This window comes from Rhagoletis pomonella, unplaced genomic scaffold, assembly GCF_013731165.1.
Source record: "Rhagoletis pomonella isolate Grant_MI unplaced genomic scaffold, Rhpom_1.0 Rhpom_scaffold_00006, whole genome shotgun sequence".
In the NCBI taxonomy this organism is placed as follows: Eukaryota; Metazoa; Arthropoda; class Insecta; order Diptera; family Tephritidae; genus Rhagoletis; species Rhagoletis pomonella.
This window is the reverse complement of record NW_023458560.1, coordinates 37340034-37360122: the sequence shown is the minus strand read 5'-3', so window position 1 is coordinate 37360122 and position 20089 is coordinate 37340034. Positions and strand designations below refer to the sequence as shown.

General features: G+C 36.5%; 1 protein-coding gene across 1 annotated transcript in view; it reads left to right on the top strand.

Annotated features, from left to right (window-relative positions):
• Positions 1 to 20089, top strand: part of LOC118740683 (bone morphogenetic protein receptor type-1B-like) — a 740115-nt gene that overhangs the window by 14507 nt on the left and 705519 nt on the right. The window lies entirely within an intron of this gene.

Here is a 20089-nt window from a genome sequence, read left to right as displayed (position 1 = left end):
GATTTTGTACCAAATTCCGAGATAGGGCGGCCTTGAAAAGTTTCCTGAGACAGGCCGTTTTCGAACTGGCTACCGAGATAGCTCGATCTTCCACTCAGCAAGCAAAAGATTTGCAAATGCAATTCCAACTGCAAATCCAATACCATTTCCACAACATCCTGAACAGCCCTAGTGTAAATAATTCGCAAGTTTTAAGTGGCTAAAAATTACCTTTGATTTTTTAGAATTTTTTCTTTTTGCCGAAGATGTTGCAGTTTTCTTCTGTAAAAAAATTCCATTTATGAAAATTGCAAATGGAAATTGATTGCATTGGTTTTTAGTTTTCTATAAAGATCTAAACTTGTGTTTATATGGGTTTTGTTACAGAATGAACTGTACTGTTTACTTGGAAATTCTGAAAAAAAAATAAATAAACAAGACAAATAAATAACAATTGATATGGCCGTTACGACACGTGCATTAGGGTGCATCACTCTCCATACAGAAAAAAATCAGTACTGTTCTTCCACCGGAATTATAAGATCAATTATATTTTAAGACTTCCGCCAAAATATTTCAGAAATTCATTTAGATTTTCGTGAGCTAGATCGATTAGAAAATACCTCCGAAAATCGAGTTTTTATAAATAAAATTAGTTTAATAAATTTTTTTCACAAAAAATCATTTAAAAACTGTACCACAATAAAAAGCTCTTCCGAGATATTCAGCCTCATTGCGCAAGACGTAAATTAGGCTAAATTGTACGACGTGACAACATTGGCATTGCCTACTGTCGTGCTGAAATAAGTAAACGACGAAAATCGTCGAAAACTTCGCAGTGCTGCCAAGTTTTTCCGTTTTAATACACTAGTCGAGTGGAAATTTTGGACAATGACGTGAAATTTTCGATACGATTCGACTATCGAAAAACGACTTACATTCGATACGACTCTTGCAATGAGGGTGATTTTCAAATCAGTGCAGCTCACGTAAATTTAAATATCTTTTCAAAATATTTCGGACGAAGTCTTAAAATATAATAAGTTCTACAATTCCGCTGAAAATCCGCAACTTTTCTTTATGGTGAGGCACCCTAATTTACATATGTACTTATGCAGGTTAAAAAGTTAATTAATTGTTTACTGCAATAGATTTAAGTATTAATCACTGACGTTTAGTCAGTGGCGTATTTGCATTTTGTATTCAAATATTATCTAACATCTCTGATTAAATCTAGTACAAACATATGTATATAGATAAACATATATAAGCAGATATGTTAAAAATACTTGTAAAATAATATTTAAATACGAAATACAAATACCTCACAAAAAATTGAAATACTACAAGTACAAGCTACTTTTACAAAAAGTATTTAAATACTTTTGAAATGGCACGTACATATAAAAGGCCGTAACTAACAACAAATTAAAAATTCTTTATTTTATCGTTCGATTAACCGAAAGGAAAATTTTGATACAATTAAACCGTTAACCGATAGAAAATTACAGGTCATAATCGGTTTTAGATAAATCGTGCCAGTGTACATAAGTGTTTGACCAGACTCTCTAGTCTCTGGCAATTTTTACCCGATACTTTTCAGGCAGCTATCCATTAACCTTTAATTTAGGCCTCCAGATCACTATAGTAGTTTTCAGGAGGATGTTGCTGCTATTAAAGAAGCAGTCGATTGGCTGCTTTTTGGCGCGCTGGTGTAAGGAAGTTAACATCCACTTAGACAGCCATCAGAGTCTCGGGCTCACCTACGGTACGTTCGAAGCTTGCTGGGGGAAAGCCTTTACTTAGGCTCGCGGCAGGTTTACTGACTGGGCACTGTCTTATCGGCATTCATCGGCATTCATAGGCAGTGAGATTAAATATTTTACCGGACTCCTTTTGTCGTAGCTGCATGGGGGACGACGAGGCGGAATCATCTCAACACTTCCTCTTAAACTGCCCAGCTTTTGCCAGATTGCGGCTTGGCTTAGGCAATTGGGTTCGTATTGTCTCACTATTTCGGAGGAGCTCTCCGTGACTAGCTTCTGCCGCTTGCGGCGACACTTCGTTCTCGGCACGCTGCGTTTCTCGCTTTAACTTAACAGTTACCATTCGCAGTGGTATCACAAAGGATCAACGATCGCGGTATAAGTGAGTTCCTTGACAAAGAACAAACACCTCAACCTATAGCATTCCTTAAGATATTCGCCAGCAACTTAGAGGTAAGCAAGAGCTTTAGCTCGCTAGCTCAATTTAGGTTGTCGGGGAAACTCATAAAAGGCGCATGATGTTCTTCTTCTGCTGCTTCCCTAAAGCTCGGAACACTTTGACGACAGCAAGCGACAAGCAGCATCTGTCGAATTTTAAATGCACACGTTCTTACGGACACAATTATTTTGACGACAGCACGACATCTTGGCTGCAGGACTGCAATTGTCGACGTCGCCAAATTAAATCTATTTCTAATTTTGCCGGCGACAATGAGTAGATGTAGTGCTGCAAAATTAAATTGTCGCAAAATTAATCACATATTCTTGATTGTTCATGTTTTTCTTATTTACTTAAATAAAAATACACAATTTGTGAAATAAATATACCAAAATGTCAAACTTTAAAATCAGCTGTTTGCTATGTCGCTGAGGTCTTCAAAATGTTTAAGAAGCTGGCCTCAAGGCGACATTTGTCGACAAAATGATGTCGCTGTCGTTACGTCGTGAAGTTGCAGTCGTCAAAGTGTTCGGAGCTTAAACATTAAAACGCATTTTCAACATTTTGATACTTTAACTTGGCTTGTACTAAACGACAAAGTTTCTAAGCGTAAATGAGTTATGGCCACATTGACCATTTATAGAGCACAGCGCAACAAAACTAAAAAAAAAAAAACAAGAAATTAAAACTTTTACCACATATGGATATTTGTTGTATGTCATAAATGATGATAATTGCTTGTGACTGCGCTGTCTAATGCTTGCATACTCGTCCAACAAAATCCAACAGTATGTCGAAAGAGTCAGTCAGTGTTGCATGAGAGGACAGATAGCTAAGCTAGCTGTAGCTTAAAGTTACATACATACTTATGCAGCACATTGAAGACGTAGCAGTTGCAATTGAAATAGGTAAACGTTGATTGTTGATTGGCAATTGGCGATCAGCGGATCGGTGATTGGCAGCAAGATCGATATGATCGATGACAATTGTGCAGTATCGCTTACCCAAACAAGTCTATTTCCATTTAAGTGTTGTCTGTAACCGATGTCTGTCCGCCGATGTCAAGCCCAACCATATGCGGTGGCTTTATAATGACAGGCTAAGCGTAGCTGGTGCAGCTGCTTCATTGCTGTTGTTGTTATTATTAATACATACTGTTGCTCTCCTGGCAGTTGACTGTGTGTTAGCAAAAATATCGGTGAACGGCTGCTGTATCTAATGATTTTCCCATAGATGTTCCTGCGACTGGCCGATGATGCGCGCAAAAAAGGTATTGCATTTTTCTATATTTTCACATTTGTTCTGTTGCTTGCTGCTGCTCATTAAAGCTTCACAGAAAATTAATTCGTCTCAAACCGCTGGCTATTTTTTTCCGCCGCGCGGTCATTGGCTTTACTTTTTATGCGAAGCCACCAACGGCTGGTGGATCAATCGGCTGGTAGATAGATCAATCGGCTGTTGCAGTGATCGGCCCTGTTGCTTCGATCGACCAACTGATGACCGTTGAGTCAGTTGGCTTTTATTTACTACGGCATGCTTGTTTTCAAAGTGTCAGTGTTGGAAATTGACAGCTCATAGGCGGCAATGGAAAGTAACCGCTGCAATATGTGCACAGTACTATCGACACCACCGCCACCGCCAACAGCCAACAGCCAAGTGTAATCAGCAGCACAAGAGCAACAACAGCAGCAGCAGCAGCAGCAGGAGTAGCGACATCGGTAGCACGTAATTGTGTTTTTCCAACGAAAACTAAAACTCTGCTGCAGATTGGCCACTTTAGACTTTAAAGGCCCGTTTACATAGAACTTTGGCGTTGCGTTGGCGTTGGCGTCGCTTCAACAGCTGACTATGAATACATGAATTCAAATGCAGCCGTCCACATAGCCAAAATTCGACAACGCTCACGCCAACACAAAGCAAAAAGATGGCCAACTCTCAACTTTTCGCGTGCGTCGCTCGTCAGCTGTTGCGAATAAATAAAATTATGTGAAATATTTTTCCTTTTTAATCAAGTGCGGGCAAGAAATATCGTTTTTAATGCAATTATTGATATGAAATATTAATTTATCTGTCGTTAATATGTTAATTTAGTGGCCCAAGGATTCGCCGCCAAGCGTTCATTGTAGCAAGCATACTTTTAACGTGCGTTCTGTCAAACCAACGCCAACGCCAACGCAACGCCAAAGTTGTATGTAAACGGGCCTTAAGCGCACCAGCTCCACGCCCGCCGCGCTGTTGTTGCATGCAACTGTTGCACACGTGCAGTTAGTTAGTTTGTTGCTGCTTACTAGTATTTTTTTGTGTTTCTTTCTTTGTTTTTTTTTTGTTTTGTTTTTTGTTGCTACATTTCTCAAGTACGTTCTGGCTCTGTCTCTGGTTGTGGCTTTGGTCTGCCGATTATTGCATGTTTATTGCTTGTTGTTGTTGGCGAGTTGGCCGCGCGCGCTTTGCTCGCATTAATGCCGCTAACCTGGCACACAATTCATTGTGGATGCAAAAGGCGTTATTGACCGTTTTTAGAATTACTAATTGAATCGACGCGTTACAACGCGCCTTTTGTTGCTGCCAACGAGCATTGTTATATGTACTTGTTCATGTTGTTGTTGTTGCTGTTGTTTATTATTTGTTCTCAAGCCGTGTACATGCATTTATTTGTTGTTCACAAATGCGCGTACATTCTTATTGTTGTTAATGTTTTTTTCCACAAAACTCGTCGTCTGTTATGTGAATTTACTGTTTTAATGCGTTTTCTTTGCTTGTCGCATTTTTTTGTTTTCGTACTACTTTGATTTGTTTTGAAAATAACTGTTTGCGACAATAAAAGGTAATCGGGAAAATTTTAAAAGAAACAGGTGGCAACTCTATTCAAAAATGTTTCTAGCATAAACGATTTTTAGAGACGATTTGAGATGAATATTTAAACGGCGCTAAGTTTAATTTTGGATTGTTATTTAAATGTCATTTAGCTTTCGTTGGGTTTCAGATTTAAAGTCATTTAAATATGCCAAAAAAGTGGTAACACTGTTGCTTGTTCCTTAAAATTTTTGTTGCATTTATGTTTGTTTACATTTTGTGTTGAACAGCTGATTGTTGTTTGGAAAGATTGATAAAACAACGTATCTATCAGTCGTGGGTTGCCATCCGAAATCGGGCCTTAATATGACAACCATTTAGGGCCGTTTGCACCATCTCTGGTTAACACTAATCCCCAGTTAAACATTGTTACCGACGTTACCGACCGAATGTTAAATGAATGGAGTCAGTACCGTCGGTAATGATGTTTTTTTTCATCGCTCCGCTCTAGCTACGCTCCGGTATTTTATTTCGCTACCGCTCCCGCTCCCATAAACACCTTTTTTTTTAACTGACTTCAAAAAATGGAGGAGGCTATCAATTCGTCGGATCTATTTTATTTTAACTATATCTACTATAACTTTGAACCACGTGAACCGATTCCGATAATTCTTATGAGAGAGGTGGTACCTCAAGGTTGGCCCCATTCTAGTTTGGTTTAGATCCGATCATTGGATCATGAAGAAACAACGGTACTCCTAAATTTTTGTATGAGCATTGAAGTCGGTTATGTTTTTTGCTGAAAAATTACTTCTTATTTATTTATTTGCATATCGAGCCAAAACCGCCAAAAAAACGAAGGCGACATTTTTTATTTATTCTCTTCTTAATGCTGAAATGCATTCTTTATGCTCTAGGACCACTTATGCATTCAGCCAAAAATTAAAGCAACAAAATTTCGCCTTGTAAATAGAATGAGTCATCGTTTTTTCTTCACCGTTAAAATCGACGTGTAAATTATGCCCAACTGCTGGTCATTCTGCAATGAACAGTATTGCCAACCAAACGAAGAATCCTGCTGGAAAGTCCACCACTGGTTTTGGAACAAATAATGGTTAACGGTTTCTTATGTTCAAACGGGTATGTTTAACTTTTCTATTGGAATGTTGTAACAGTATTTATGTCCAAGTGAATCACCTTCATTACGTTTCTCGATCTTTTTGAACGGTCTGCATACAATACACTACGTCATTTAGCCATTGACAAGATGGTGTGACCCTTCCCAGTTGTACTGTAATTTCGGGAACAAACCATTCTTCCGTAACAGTAAATCCGATTCTTGGAAAACTTTATCATGCACTGCTTGTCGCATTTTTTTTCCTCTAGACTCCGAAGGACGCCCATAATTTCTATGAAAAATGCCGCATCCATAGGAATGAACACCCATTTAAGTGTTTAAATAATAATTCACCAAGAAATTTCTTCTTTCAACGCCGCAGGTCAACTGTTTGTGGCAAAGTCTACAAATTCTCCCAAATACTACACTCAAAGAAGGAATCAAGTTTTTCGTATACGATCTTAGCATTTCCGAACTTAAAATCGGACTAAGCTTGAAAATACTAAAATAGAGAACACAAATCTTATATTAAGTATGATATTTTTGAGTACCAAATACTGGAATCAAGATGTTGCAAACTTAAAAAATTCAGTGTACATATATCATTCATTTTTTCACGCGTCCTTTTGTGAAATATTGTTCATATACATACATCTAACAATCTAAGTCAAAGTGTGATAGCTAAGAAGCATCAAATTTGATTTGAGTACGAAATTCTTATTTCAAGAATGAAATATTTAGATTCTATATATTTGAATCGAGTTAGTTTGTTCTTATTTTTAAACCAACATTTTTCCCTCAGTGTACTTCGAAAAGTATTTCGTTTTATCTTGTTAAATTTTTATCAGAACTCACCTACTTATGTAAAAATTGTCAGAACCCTGTTATCCATGAGGGCGTCATTAAATGTCCTATGATCCTATGATCCTCCTCAGAAATGTTCTTGAATAAGTGGCTTTGTGCTCATGTTACGTTAAATGTAACGAATGCCCTTTTTGGCAATATGAAAAAGTTCTAGCTGCATGTCCGTTTTTTGGGCAATCGCTTCAACGATCAGCAGCTGGTATAGAGGGCCTTGACGTATGCAACCGTTCATTACTGGCCGTCTACACAGGATACAATTTATTGCTGTCCAGCTGTCATTTTGGTCGCCAGATATAAGTTATATCAGTGGCAATATTTGTGTGGGCTTTTTATATCTTGATGTAAGCATTTGTAAGATAGCTTTGAAAATTTATTTTTACCGGTTTTAATCGCTTAAAAAATTTAGAAAGTAGTTTTTTTTACATCCAAGTACATAATTACAAATATTTTAACAGGCAACAGCTAAATTTTTTCTTTTATATTAAAATAATAATGAAAATGTAGCTGTCAAAATACCAAATTGCCGGCAATAGATGGCAAGATATAAGCTCTGATATATATTGCTCTTGAAGAGCAATGAGCGGTCTCCATTGGCTATTTATATTCTAACATATGTATCAAGATATAAACTTTATCCTGTGGAGATGGGCAGTTACGCAGAGTTAGCATTGAGCAAAAGTTGCGCATGCTGGCATACCCTCTTCCGCAGTCATAATGGCGGTGTGCGAAATAGAATTGAAGAACGCTTTAACGCCGTTAAATTTTAGCAGACATCTGAAAGCTACCTTCAACACTAAAACAGGCGAATAAAAAGCCAGGAGAAAATTAAGTATGCCCAAAAGTTGCCTTGATTAAAGAGCTGCAGAGATATTATTTAAAGCTGTAAAGTAGTTGATTGGTTCGTTTGTGAGCGCATAAGTTATATGCATGAATGCCCCATACATACGTAAATCTGAATGTGCGTTAGGGTAGCCCAAAAATATATGTGAAAAAAGCAAATTCTGAATTTTAATGCCTTTTACCCTTATTTTTTTATTTAAAAATCTGAAAATATTTAGAGGTCGCTCATAGCGCTCAAAGTCTTCCATGTATTTTATATGGGAAAAAAACAACTTTTCGTAGAAATGGTATTCTTGAAAATCAACGGAAAACTCTCTTTCTCTTCAGGAGACTCCCAGTAATAATACCCAATTATCTATTTAATAATTTTTTCATAGTAACTTTATGTTATAGGTCCGCCAAAACCCCTGAAAATGCAATGGGGGACCCATACATAAAAAATCGCTAGTATTAAAAAACCGCTAGTATTAAAAAATGGTTAAATAAACAATCTGGTATTATAATTCGAAGTCGAGAAATATTGATTTTCATGAATTCTATACCATTTCTACGGAAAGTTGTTTTTTCCCATATGAAGTACATGGAAAACTTTGAGCACTTTGAGCGCTTTGAGCGACCTCAAAAAAAATTTTAATTTCAAAAAAAAAATATATATACAGGGGTATATTTTTTCGGTATGGAACAATCCTAGGTGTGAGAGCATTAAAATTGCGACTTTACTTTTGTTTTTTGTCCACCCTAATGTACATACATGCACATGAGGTGTTCCACATGCGAACCTTGTTATGGCAATCGTATTTTTTTCTGTTTGTTGCAATTACCATTGCAGCTTGCCGCTGCGGCAACACCAACTTCATTTCAAATTAACCTCTGCAGCCTTTCAAAAATTGGCCCTAAAATGCGCCACATCAATCGCTTAGTTGCCTGCCTGCCACCAGTTGATATGTAAGAACTTAGTTGCTTGCCTCTGATTGTCTTTGCTTCTTGCAGCTAATTGAAGGTGGCTAACGCCTGAAGGTTCTCGAAATTCATCTCATTAATTTTGCTTGCGTAGTCCACAAAAGAAGAAAGAAGAATGAGAGAGTATACGTATGTATGTATGTACATTAGACTGCATCACTCCCCTTACAAAAAAAAAAAAATCGATGCTGGTTTTCCATTGTAAATATGAAATCTATTATATTTTAAGACGTCCACCAAAATATTTCGGAAAAAATATTAAGATTTACGTGAGCTGGACCGATTTGGAAATACCTCCAAAAATAGAGTTAAAGAAAAACTTGAACAACTGAACCTAAACTCTTCCGATTTAGACTTGTGAGGTATCATTGGGAAGGTATTTTCTCACCCTCATTCAAAGGATAAAAGAGAAAGGTAGGTTGAACGAACATCATTCAAAGGGGAATTAAGATGTGTTGGTATTAAAAAAAAAAAAAAAATGGGGCACGAATGACTTTTTTGCACATAAATAAAAATAGGGGGAAAATACCTTTCGACGGAGACGCCATAAGTCTAAATCAGAATAGTTTTGGTCCAGTTATTTATGTTTTTCGTAAATCAATCTTTGAAAAAAGTAAAAAAACAGCATCAAAAATCTCATTATTACGACTCCGTTGAAAATATTCTTGAATATTTTTATGCAGATTTTTTAAGCCTAATCTGTTTTGTCATCTGAGGGGCCCTTTCGCAAAAAGTTCTTTAAGAAACTATTTTTATTCATAAAAAACTCAATTTTTGGAGGTATGTATTTTCAAATCGGTCGCGCTCGCTTAAATCTTGATATTTTTCCGAAATATTTTGGTGGACGTCTTAAAATATAAAAAATTTTGTAATCCCGGCGGAAAAACCGCAACTTTTTTTTGGTGCTGCAGTCTAATGTACATATATTTAAATGGAGTGTGTATGGAGCGTATAGTATGTAAGTGGAACGCAAGCAATATTATTGTTGTTGTTGCACACTTTTGACAGTTTTTGTACTACAGACTTTTGGCGCCTACGGTGTAATAATTTTTATAAGGTTTCCGTTAAAATTTTTTTTATAACTTATTAAGTATGCTTTGCTAGTTTTATGTTACTTGTTATTTTATGGGTTTATTTGTTGTGTTAAATGTTTTATATACATTTTAAATAATTATTTTACATATTGAGTACCTTTGTCCATATGTAGCTGAGGTGCGTTAAATATCTTAACATATGTATATAGGTACGGTGGCGGGCGAATAAATAGGAACGCGTCATTTTAACAAGTTTTGGCTATTTTGCTTTTGATTATTAAAGGTTTATTATGTTTTTTTTAATAAAAGTATAGCTCACTATCTAACAAAAAATTTCAACCCTTGTACAAGATAAAAAAAAAAATCGACGAATTTCAACTAATCGTCGCGTCGCCTTGATAAAAGATTATCGTGTGTTACTTTCGGCAGGTTTTGGGGGAAGAAAATCTCAAAAAAGCGATGATAGATTTGCTTAAATTATGTAATTTTTGTTGTTTATTGTTAATTATTTTTGAGTTTATGAAAAATTTTCTTTTGTAAAATTTATCGTATGCTAAATTTGACTACAATTTGCAGCCACTTTGTAAGGCTTACGACAAAAATGTATCACATTTTTGGTACTAAATTAACGATACTTTTTACTCAATATCTCGGAAACTAAATGAGATTAACAAAAACTGATAACATCAATCGAAAGATCTTATTTTAAAATATATAACTGCTTCTATAACTAAAAATCGTCAAAATCGAGCTTACGGCAATCTTTTATCCAAGCGACGAAATGTTAATCAAAATTTTAAATTTTTTATTCACAATAAAACAAATTCTAGGTATTCAGTTTCAGCCCAATAAATTTTAGTATAAATAAATTTTAGTATGTAAAAGAGGAAAATGACATAAATTTTAAAATGCTCTAATTATCTCTATTTCAGTAGTGAACTCTAAACTAACTAAATTTCATTAATCTGTTGAAAACTATTAAAAAATAAAAATAAGCTGTAATTATTTGTCTATGAAAACTTTTACTTCCATACATAATTACTTTACGCCAGTCAGAATGTCCCATCAGTCACAACTTTAAATATTTTATAATATTTCTGTGAAGACAATACTACCTAATTTTTATTGAAAGCGAAAGCGGAAATTAAGTGTTTTGGCTGAAATTCATCTTTGAGCGAACAAAGGTAAAATAGAGTTCTTTTCAGGGATATGTCTCATTCAAATGATAGTTACATGGAAGCAAGAAATCGTTTGGTATTTTTTTTAAGGGATTTTATATATGGTGTATATGTTCTGACGATACAAATAGTTATACTATAATTCACAGTCGATCACCTTCTGAAGTAAAATATCCCACCAGTCACAATGTAATGGCCCTTAATTAAGTGCAAGTTTGATGTAGCCGGGACTTACTGTTGATTTTTAGCATTTTTTCTTGCTGATGTTAGGTAAAAAAATGCGAAAAAATATAAACGTAGTGAAAAGGCCAAAAATCAACGGTAATAGCTCAGTTATGCATAATTGGCGTTGCTTGAGAGTTGTCACATAAGGAATCTGTTAAGTGGGCTTTGCGTGTAAGCTGTTACCCAACGCATATCGCTTCACATGTAGAAGTCTGTTGGGTTTTCATTTTTACGTAAAAATGTTATAGCAGTGCAAAGTATGCATAACTGGGCTATTACTGCTAGCTACTTGGAATTTGCACTTTATTATACTAAAATTTAATGGGCTACCACTTGGCATACAACATTTTTTCCCAAAAATTCTGTTTAAAAACTTGTAATTTTTGAAGAAATTTTGTCGAATTTTCCTAATTTTTGTACCTACAAAGTTTGAAATTCGGACTTACATGGTTTCTGTTAGATAGTGAGCTAACATTTTTTTAAATGTCGCGTTCTTATTTATTTTCCCGGTACTGTATCTATGTATGTATGTACTAGTTATATATGTATGTACATATGTACGAATGCATTTTATACATTCACATAAATATACGTATATTTTCTAGAAAAAAAAACTAAATTTCTTCGGTACAAGTGCACTTGGCTTTTGCGCATGCGCTGCATTTTCCAGCCTTTGGGGCATAAATCTTTGGACAGCGCTCTTTAAGATTCTCAACAATCGCTCTTTTGGGTAGTTAAATGCATACAAAGTTGCATAGCTAAATATGTATGTGTGTAGTTGTTTGTTGCATTTTTTTCGAGAGTTTTTTTTTGCTAAAGGTGTTAAGTAATTACTGTAGCACTTAATCGTTTTGAAATGTCCATTGGCAACCAAAGAATGAAGTGTTTTGGAGATAAAAGCAAGAATAATTCTGGATACGAAACGTTGATGAAAGCTTCACTTTGAACATAAGACCTCCAAAATTTTAGCAGTATTTTGGCAATGTAATCAAGTCTTTGGAAAAACGTGGGATCTGTCACCTCTGGTTTTGGTTCCTCTGGATCCACACCTCGATGATCAGACCCATTATCAGTTATACATCAGTGGTATGGTGAAGCAGACTCTCAACTAATACCGTGGGAAATCTGTTTGCCAAATCTCAAAGGATAGTGGCCGTATGTTGTATCATTAGAGTTGTGGGAAGGGGTTTAAGGCCACCTGCAGGCTTAAAAGAAAATGAGATTGTTGGTTGCAGAGATCTAGAAACAAGTGTTTTTTTTTAGGCTGAATGCTGGTCGAGCACTGAGCAATGGCTTGCACATTGTCGGATCTTTACTAATGGCCCACATCCTGACTCTGGGTCCGGATCTAGCGTCAATATCCTACATAATGAGGATAAACTTCACTTTTATCTTGGGAAATATGCCTTGGTATTCCAAGCCGACGTTTTTGCAATATTTAAAGCCATGAATTACGCGGAGGAAAATATAATCTGCATTGGAAGACATTGACCAGTTCTTTAGGTATTTCCAGACGAGTTCGCAAATTATACAGAAAAACATAACCACCTTGTTTTATTCTGGTTGCGAGGTTAGGTAGTCCCTGGTAATGAGACCATTTGGCTGAAGAGGGCGGCTCGGACCAAATATTCTTCGGTTTGAAATAACCTTCGGCCATCGAGGCCGCTGTGAGAAAAACTGGGAGGATTTGCATGACTCCAGGTACGCAATACTCAATAATCGCAGAGGGTCTTCTTAGGTATTTGCTTTCATTGATCAGATAGGCAACCAGGCAAATTGTCGGGCTGTTGATTGTACACTTTACGTGACGCAAGCAACTGGGTTCGGCGTACAGGCCACCCCCTTTTGCCCTTCCTGCCCTGAAGAGGATGAGATGGCAGAACGCTTTTTTTGTTTCTGCACCGCATTTGCAAGGATTAGGTACTTATGAGGCATTTTGGCAGTAAGCGGGCACTGTAAACCCAACTTAATGAGTTTTCCTTTTGAAATAGATGTTTAATACTATACATTGTTAGTACGTGAGCGTACATATGTATTTATGAATCTCCATTTGCGATTGTATACAAATATTTATAAAACCTCTTCCTATTTCCTTAGAAGTTTTTCTCACAATTTTATTGCCTCCTCCATAATTGCGCAACCCAACTAACCGAACAATTCCGGTAGCATTTTATTATCTCATAGAAAATTACTTTCTGCCCATGCTACTGTGCAAATAAACTTAACGCGCTTTTGTGTCTTTATATGGTCGGTCGGTCGGTCGGTCGGTCGAAAAGCAACGTCTGTCGCAAATCATCTTCATCAAAGCGTCTACTGTTATCTTCCCATACTAAGTAATAAAATGCGTTCGTTGCCTTTCCAGGGGTCTGGCTTACTTAGAAGCAACCACATACAATTATTATTTTAACGTTTCTGCTACACACACTAATGCCGTTCAAATAATGATAGCGCGCGCGCCATCGCGCTGCGAGTAGTAAACCACTTGGTCGCATCTTTTTTTTTGCTGCTTTTTGCGCATGCGTACACGTTCTTCTGCATCTCCTTCAAAGTAAGCACCACTCCTTTTTTGTTGTGTCACTATTAAATTAGCTGCTGGATGGCTGGTGACTGCTGGATGGCTGGTGACTGCTGGCTTGTGGTGAACCTTCTCAGCTGCATGTGATGCATTAGCAGCCGTGTGACAGTGGCAATTGTGGCCTACCTCATGGGCGTAATATGGTCATAATATCTCAAAGTAGCCATAAATGGCACAAACGCACACAACACACGCACACAATCCGCACAAGTTCACTTTGCCACGAAACCATATTTAGTTTGAGTTATGTTAGAATAATGTTTTATAGTTGAAGCGAGTAGAGTAGAGAAGCTTAGAAATTGTTAGTTGGTAAAGTTATTTATTTTACAACAATTGCAATTAAGGTATTTCCTTAATAAGTCTGATTTGGAATGCTGTGATTTGTGATTCGTTAGGATCTTCATGTCATGCATACATCCCACATATATTGTGAAGAGTGTGTGGCGTGGATTTCAAGCTAGAAATTTTATCTTCTAAATATTGCAAAAGCTTTTAAAAATCAAGAAAACTTTTCAACTAGAATCTGAATGTTTCATAAAACTCCTTAACTCCTAACACAAATTTGTGGTTTGGATGAGCTCCTAAAATGAATGTTCTCTTGCTTTCAAGATTGCGCTGATTTCGCAACACTCTGGGTACCGAGAATTAAATTTTACAATTCTTGTAACTAACCTCCCTTTATTCAAGATTAATTAATTAAATATTTAGAGGCTTCCCTTCACATTACCCACCGGCCAGTGTTCGTCTTCGCCTCAGCTTCACAGCTTTTCCTCAGTCAGAAATTCACTACCAGTTTGGACGACCTTTGTTCGGAGTGCAGCTAATTTTTTAGGTTTTCAAGGTTTGGCTATCAAAAAGTGGTCAATATCCGGTGAGAACTCCAATTACATGCTGGAACACTGGTCACTCCAAGCGGAGTAGAGAGCTAGATCTACGCTTATCTAACCTAGGCAAAGTATGCCTCGCTGTCCTGCACGTGGGTTCCGCAGACCATCTTTTATTTGCTCGTTCGATAAAATTATTCTCGTGTCAGAGTTTTCTGTTTCTGTTTGCAACCCTGCCTATCGTTTGACACTTTTTTATGAATGTTCCAGAAGAAAAACTTCAGATTAAATACTGAAACTTCATTTTGAGAACAGTAAATCCCACGAGAGTGCTCCCAGACACAGAATTTTTTGCGTACGGGAACGATTTTGTACTAAATCCTTCCAAACCTGCAAATCCTAGAAGTTCTGGAATGCACTAATAATTCATGTTCAAAATAAAATTCAAGCAACAATTTTCGCTGAAGCCGAACATTTAGCCGAATAAGAAAATATGCAAACCGAAGCCAAAGCAGAACGTTCGGTCCGATTCTACTTGTGGCAACTAAATCAATTGTTAAATTTAATAAACACAGATAGCAATAAAAATAGGATTAAAAAAAAATAAATAAAAAAATAAAAAATAAACGGACCGAGAACAAAAGGTATGATCCTAATTAAATGTCGTTCTCGTTGTTTTGTTCCCAATAACGCTTCGAAACCTAAATCGAAACGAGAACAAAACTATCGAGAACGTTCTCAATGGGAATTATATAAGAACAAAACCCTGTGGAACGTTTCCAAAGAGGGCAAAATGCGAACAATACTTTCGGGAACATTTCTGAGAGAACAAAATGGGAACAAAAGTCTCAGGAACGTTTTGGCAAAAAACAAAACTGGCACATAAGTCTAAAAAACTTTCTCTAGAAGAACAATTTGGGAACTTAAGTCTGAGGAACTTTATGACAGAGAACGAAAGGGGAACAAATCTTCTCTGAACTGATAGTGTTCCATTAGTTTGTAATGTTTAAGATAATTCTGCAAATAAGGGCAACGAAAGACCTAAGGCACAAACTTTTAGTGCACGGAAAATGAAAAATTGTTCCATAAATGGACAGTTCACCCTAATGATAAACAATCTGGAAGTTGAAATGATGCAGCTTTCTTCTGGCTTTGAATAAACAATCGTGGTTCTCACTGAAACGATTTTTTCATTCCAATATGCAGACGCCCCTCTCATTGCGTTACGTTCTCAAAACGTTTGTTCTCCAGCAGAACGTTCCCCAGACTTTTGTTCTTATTTGATCCTCCCTGAAAACGTTCTCGATACCTTCATTCTCATTTTTTTTTCTCATTGAAAACGTTTCCAAAAGTTTCGGTCTCATTCTGCTCTTCTTGAGAACGTTCTCGAGAGTTTTGTTCGCATTTTGTTCTTTACGGAAAAGCTCCCGAACCTTTTGTTTTCATTTTGTTCCCGTCAAACTGCTCTCAATATTACATTTTGTTCTCATGCAGAACTAAACCAAAACTGGGACGCGTTCCCAGTCCCTGAAAATAAACTCATTCAGATTTGTTTTTTTACAAATTTATGTTTGTATGAAAATTTATGCATCTATGTATCTCTATCACTTGCGGTAAAACTACCACCGACTAAGTTTTCTATACATGGGCAGTTATTGCATTTTTTTTTTTTATATTCCAACTAGCTCTGCGGTCATAAATTTGCATTTTTATCTAATATGATTTATTAGCAATTTTATGCCTTCAATATAAATGCGGGCAAATTGGTGATGCAAGCTAACCACAGTTCCATACATACATAAATATGTACATATCTCGTATTGAACAAGCGATCAGTCAAACTCCCAATGGCGATCAGGTAATCGTTTTATGCGTTCATGTCGTCCAGGACTGAAGTGTGCGATTTTGTTGAGCGACTTGGACTGCACGTATGTATGTGCGTTTTTATTTGTACTCCATGGTAAAGCTTTATTATGAAGTTTCTCCTTTTTGTCTAACAGGTATTAGTTTTGTTTTATTGAGTACTTGCGCGCTTTAACATAATCTGTTGGTTATTTTGTTTAACTTGTTTATATCACTTGCAGACGATTTTCTAACGCAAAATGCAATTAAATTGTCATAATTTTTCATATAAATTTGTCATGGGAAAATGCTTGCCGACGACGACGAGTTATCTAAAAGCTGGTTTTTATCGCTTTGAAGAATTGATTAAATCGATTAAGTCCATTTAATGCTCAATTTTGCAAAATGACACACACTCAAAAGAAAATATGATGGCAATAAAAATGGAGATTAATTGAGAGTTATGATTGCATGCGAGCTTTTCCTAGCTTAGGGCTGAAGAAAATGCCTTTTTGGTTAGCCATAAAACTAGACTGCCTGGTGTTGAGGTTAGCAAAGTTTGGCCATTTCACCGGTCAGTAACAAAGTACAAAAGTGCTCTGCTTTCAGCAAGAAATTTCTTAGAAGTCTGTTTGTCAGAAACAACCACCCTTTCAGGTAGATTAGCTAGAATCATCAGTTAGATCTTACAATTTTCCTTAAGCTAGAACTTCAAACCATTATTTTTAGCGGTTTTTTGGGCGGGAAGTTTTATGTATATGTAAATTTGCGTTATTGCCGTTCGTTCGATTTTCCAAAATGATGTGTCAATATGTATGTGCAATACGGCTTTACTTTTTTGAAAAGAGTTGCCACCTTTTAAAAAATTATATTCAAGTTAATAAAAAAAAAGAATTAAATTATTAAAAAATGGGTATCAACCGAAATGGCTTTGAAAAGCTTTGTTTCCTAGCTGAACTATAGGAGGGTTGCCACCTGTTCAAAAAATCATGTTAGGTAAGAAACATATGTATCACCACATGGATACCAAACGAAAGGGGTTTAAGAAAGTAATAGTTTGAAAATGTTTTGAATAGTGTTGCCACCTGCTTAAAATTATGAATTTAGTTTACTTATACACAAGTTGTATTAAACATCAAAACATGGATGTCAAACAAAGGACTGTTAAGAAATATTTAGCTTGAATGCTAAGAATATGTTTGAGTTGTTTGAAAGAGGGTTGCCACCGGTTTAAAAAGTTAAATTCAAATTATTTAATAAGTTTAATGAATTATTAAAATATGGGTATCAATCGAAGGGCATTTGAAAAGCTTTTACTTCTGAACTGTATTTAGCGGGGTTGCCACATATTCCAAAATTACATTATACACACTTATCCATGAGGACCGTCGATTGCAAGCTCAACTAATTGACCTCCAGTTTAAGCTTCCTTTTCGAATTCATGAAGTATTTTCAGTTCATGCAAAGCCATATGCACATTTTATTTTGGCACACGTCCACGCCAGTTTTGCTTTATGTACGATTCATTAATCTTTTCAAATTCAATATCCATCCATTATCTACATACAAATTTGGACTTTTACATTCTACTCATTTACATTTTAATACACAATTTTTCGCACTTTAAAAGTTATGTTATTTGCGTTTAACGTAGACTCGCGAATTATAATTTATTGCCCATAACTCACATAAACAACAACTATTAAAAAAACAACTATGTAATTCACTAGTATTTGTACAACGATTATTTAAACGCTTAATGTGAGCTTAAATGCAATACTTATATGGATACAGTATTGTGCTAAATGTGGTAAACATATTCACTTAAATAAAAAAAAAAAAATTTGCTTCGCCTGTAAAATTCCAAAAATCTATCAAATAGGGTCTTTTGCATTGGTAACGACGATTAACATTAAAAGGTCTCATTATTTCTAAAATTTTTCCAAGGTAAAAAAAAATCGTAATAGCCACGGTATAGAAGGAGACTTAAAAGCGCTGCCAAAGGACGACAAAAATTATTCAGCTGATTCTTGATTGGCTTCACCTTCCAGAAAAAATCAGACTAATGCGTGTGAAACATAACCTCCGAAAAAGTTTTCGAAGTAGGAATCACTAACAGGGAGCCAGACACCCAGGATGTTCCCGACACCTACTGACTAGACGGTTTTACACTGACCGACAAAAAGGTAAGCAGAGGTATGTACTCGGAACAAATAGGGCAAGAAAGATCGTTCCGCCTACCAGGTCATTGTAGTGTTTTCCCAAGTAGCTCACTAGTATAGAATTAGCGCATTTTAACTCCATTACCGATCCACTTCTCGTGGGAAATGTTATTGCTAATAGCGCCAAAACCTACTATGCTAAGTCTGGCTAAGTCTAGATCTAGGCTTTAACTTCGTATCCAACTCTATTACCTAAGCTCTTAGGGGATACCTAGAATTTCCGCTTTGCAAGATAATTGTAAAGACAAAGCAACACCGAGTTTCTCATAGTAGACTGCCGCTCTCTATCCATTGTACGCTGCAGTTGAAGTCAGGATTATCTCTACCACCTGATTTGCCGACCATCTGAATTGGATTTCGTTAATGATCAAACCATGTCCAAAGTATCTATTACCTCACAGACTTGTGTCTGGCAGCCGATTTCATAGTCCCTTCTTTCAGGCGCGCCGTATATCTAGTTCGGTCTATAGATAGGTTAGGATTTAGTACCCTGCTTCTGCTAAACAGTTTCGTGCATACCAAAAAGGGTATTCGAAAAAATGGCGGTAGATCCTTGTGCTGAGCAGAGGAGAAATTTTCCTCTTTTCTCTTTTTTGCTCGTAGGCAAGTAGCTCAATTGCCATGACGCCAGAAATAACTAGAACCGCGTCCGCGGACACTGTACGGTATGCAGAAGCAATGCGTAGTGCCAATCTGCGATGGACCGAAGACATTTGAATCTGGTATTTTTTGACTTTCAATGCGTCGGCCCATATTTCTGCTCTGCGCAGCTTGTTCACATACTCCATGAATGTGTTCCCAGAATTTGAGTTTTTTTGTCAAGCTTCACCCCTAGGTGTTTCGTAGACCTAAAAGTTGTCACGAGCTGAGATCCGACCATCATGTTTGTAATTGTTGGGATCTGTTTCTTGGTGAGAAGCACGATCTCTGTTCTAGCTTTAGCCAACTGCAGGCCGTGATCGCTCATCCATCCACTGATGCTGCGCATTACTTGGTTCAGCTTGAGCTGCGCGGAAGGCGCTCTCCGCCATTTCCGTGCGCAACAGAGTGTCATACGTGTCTGGGCCAAGTACAGACCCCTGTGCCGCTCCGCCGGTTATAAGTATCTCTCTTTCTCTGACCTTGTGTTGTGTCGTACAAAAGCCAACCATTACCATGACCATTATTATTATCATTACCATTGCCATTAGCATTACCACTATTGTTACATTTGTTATTAACGCTACCATTACCATGATCATGGCCATTGTCATAATCATTACCATTACTACACCAATACTATTATTACCATTACCTTTATTTTAATTTTTATTTTAATTTTTATTTTAATTTTTTAAATTTGTATTTGTATTTGTATTTGTATTTGTATCTGTATCTGTATCTGTATCTTTATCTTTATCTTTATCTTTATCTTTATCTTTATCTTTATCT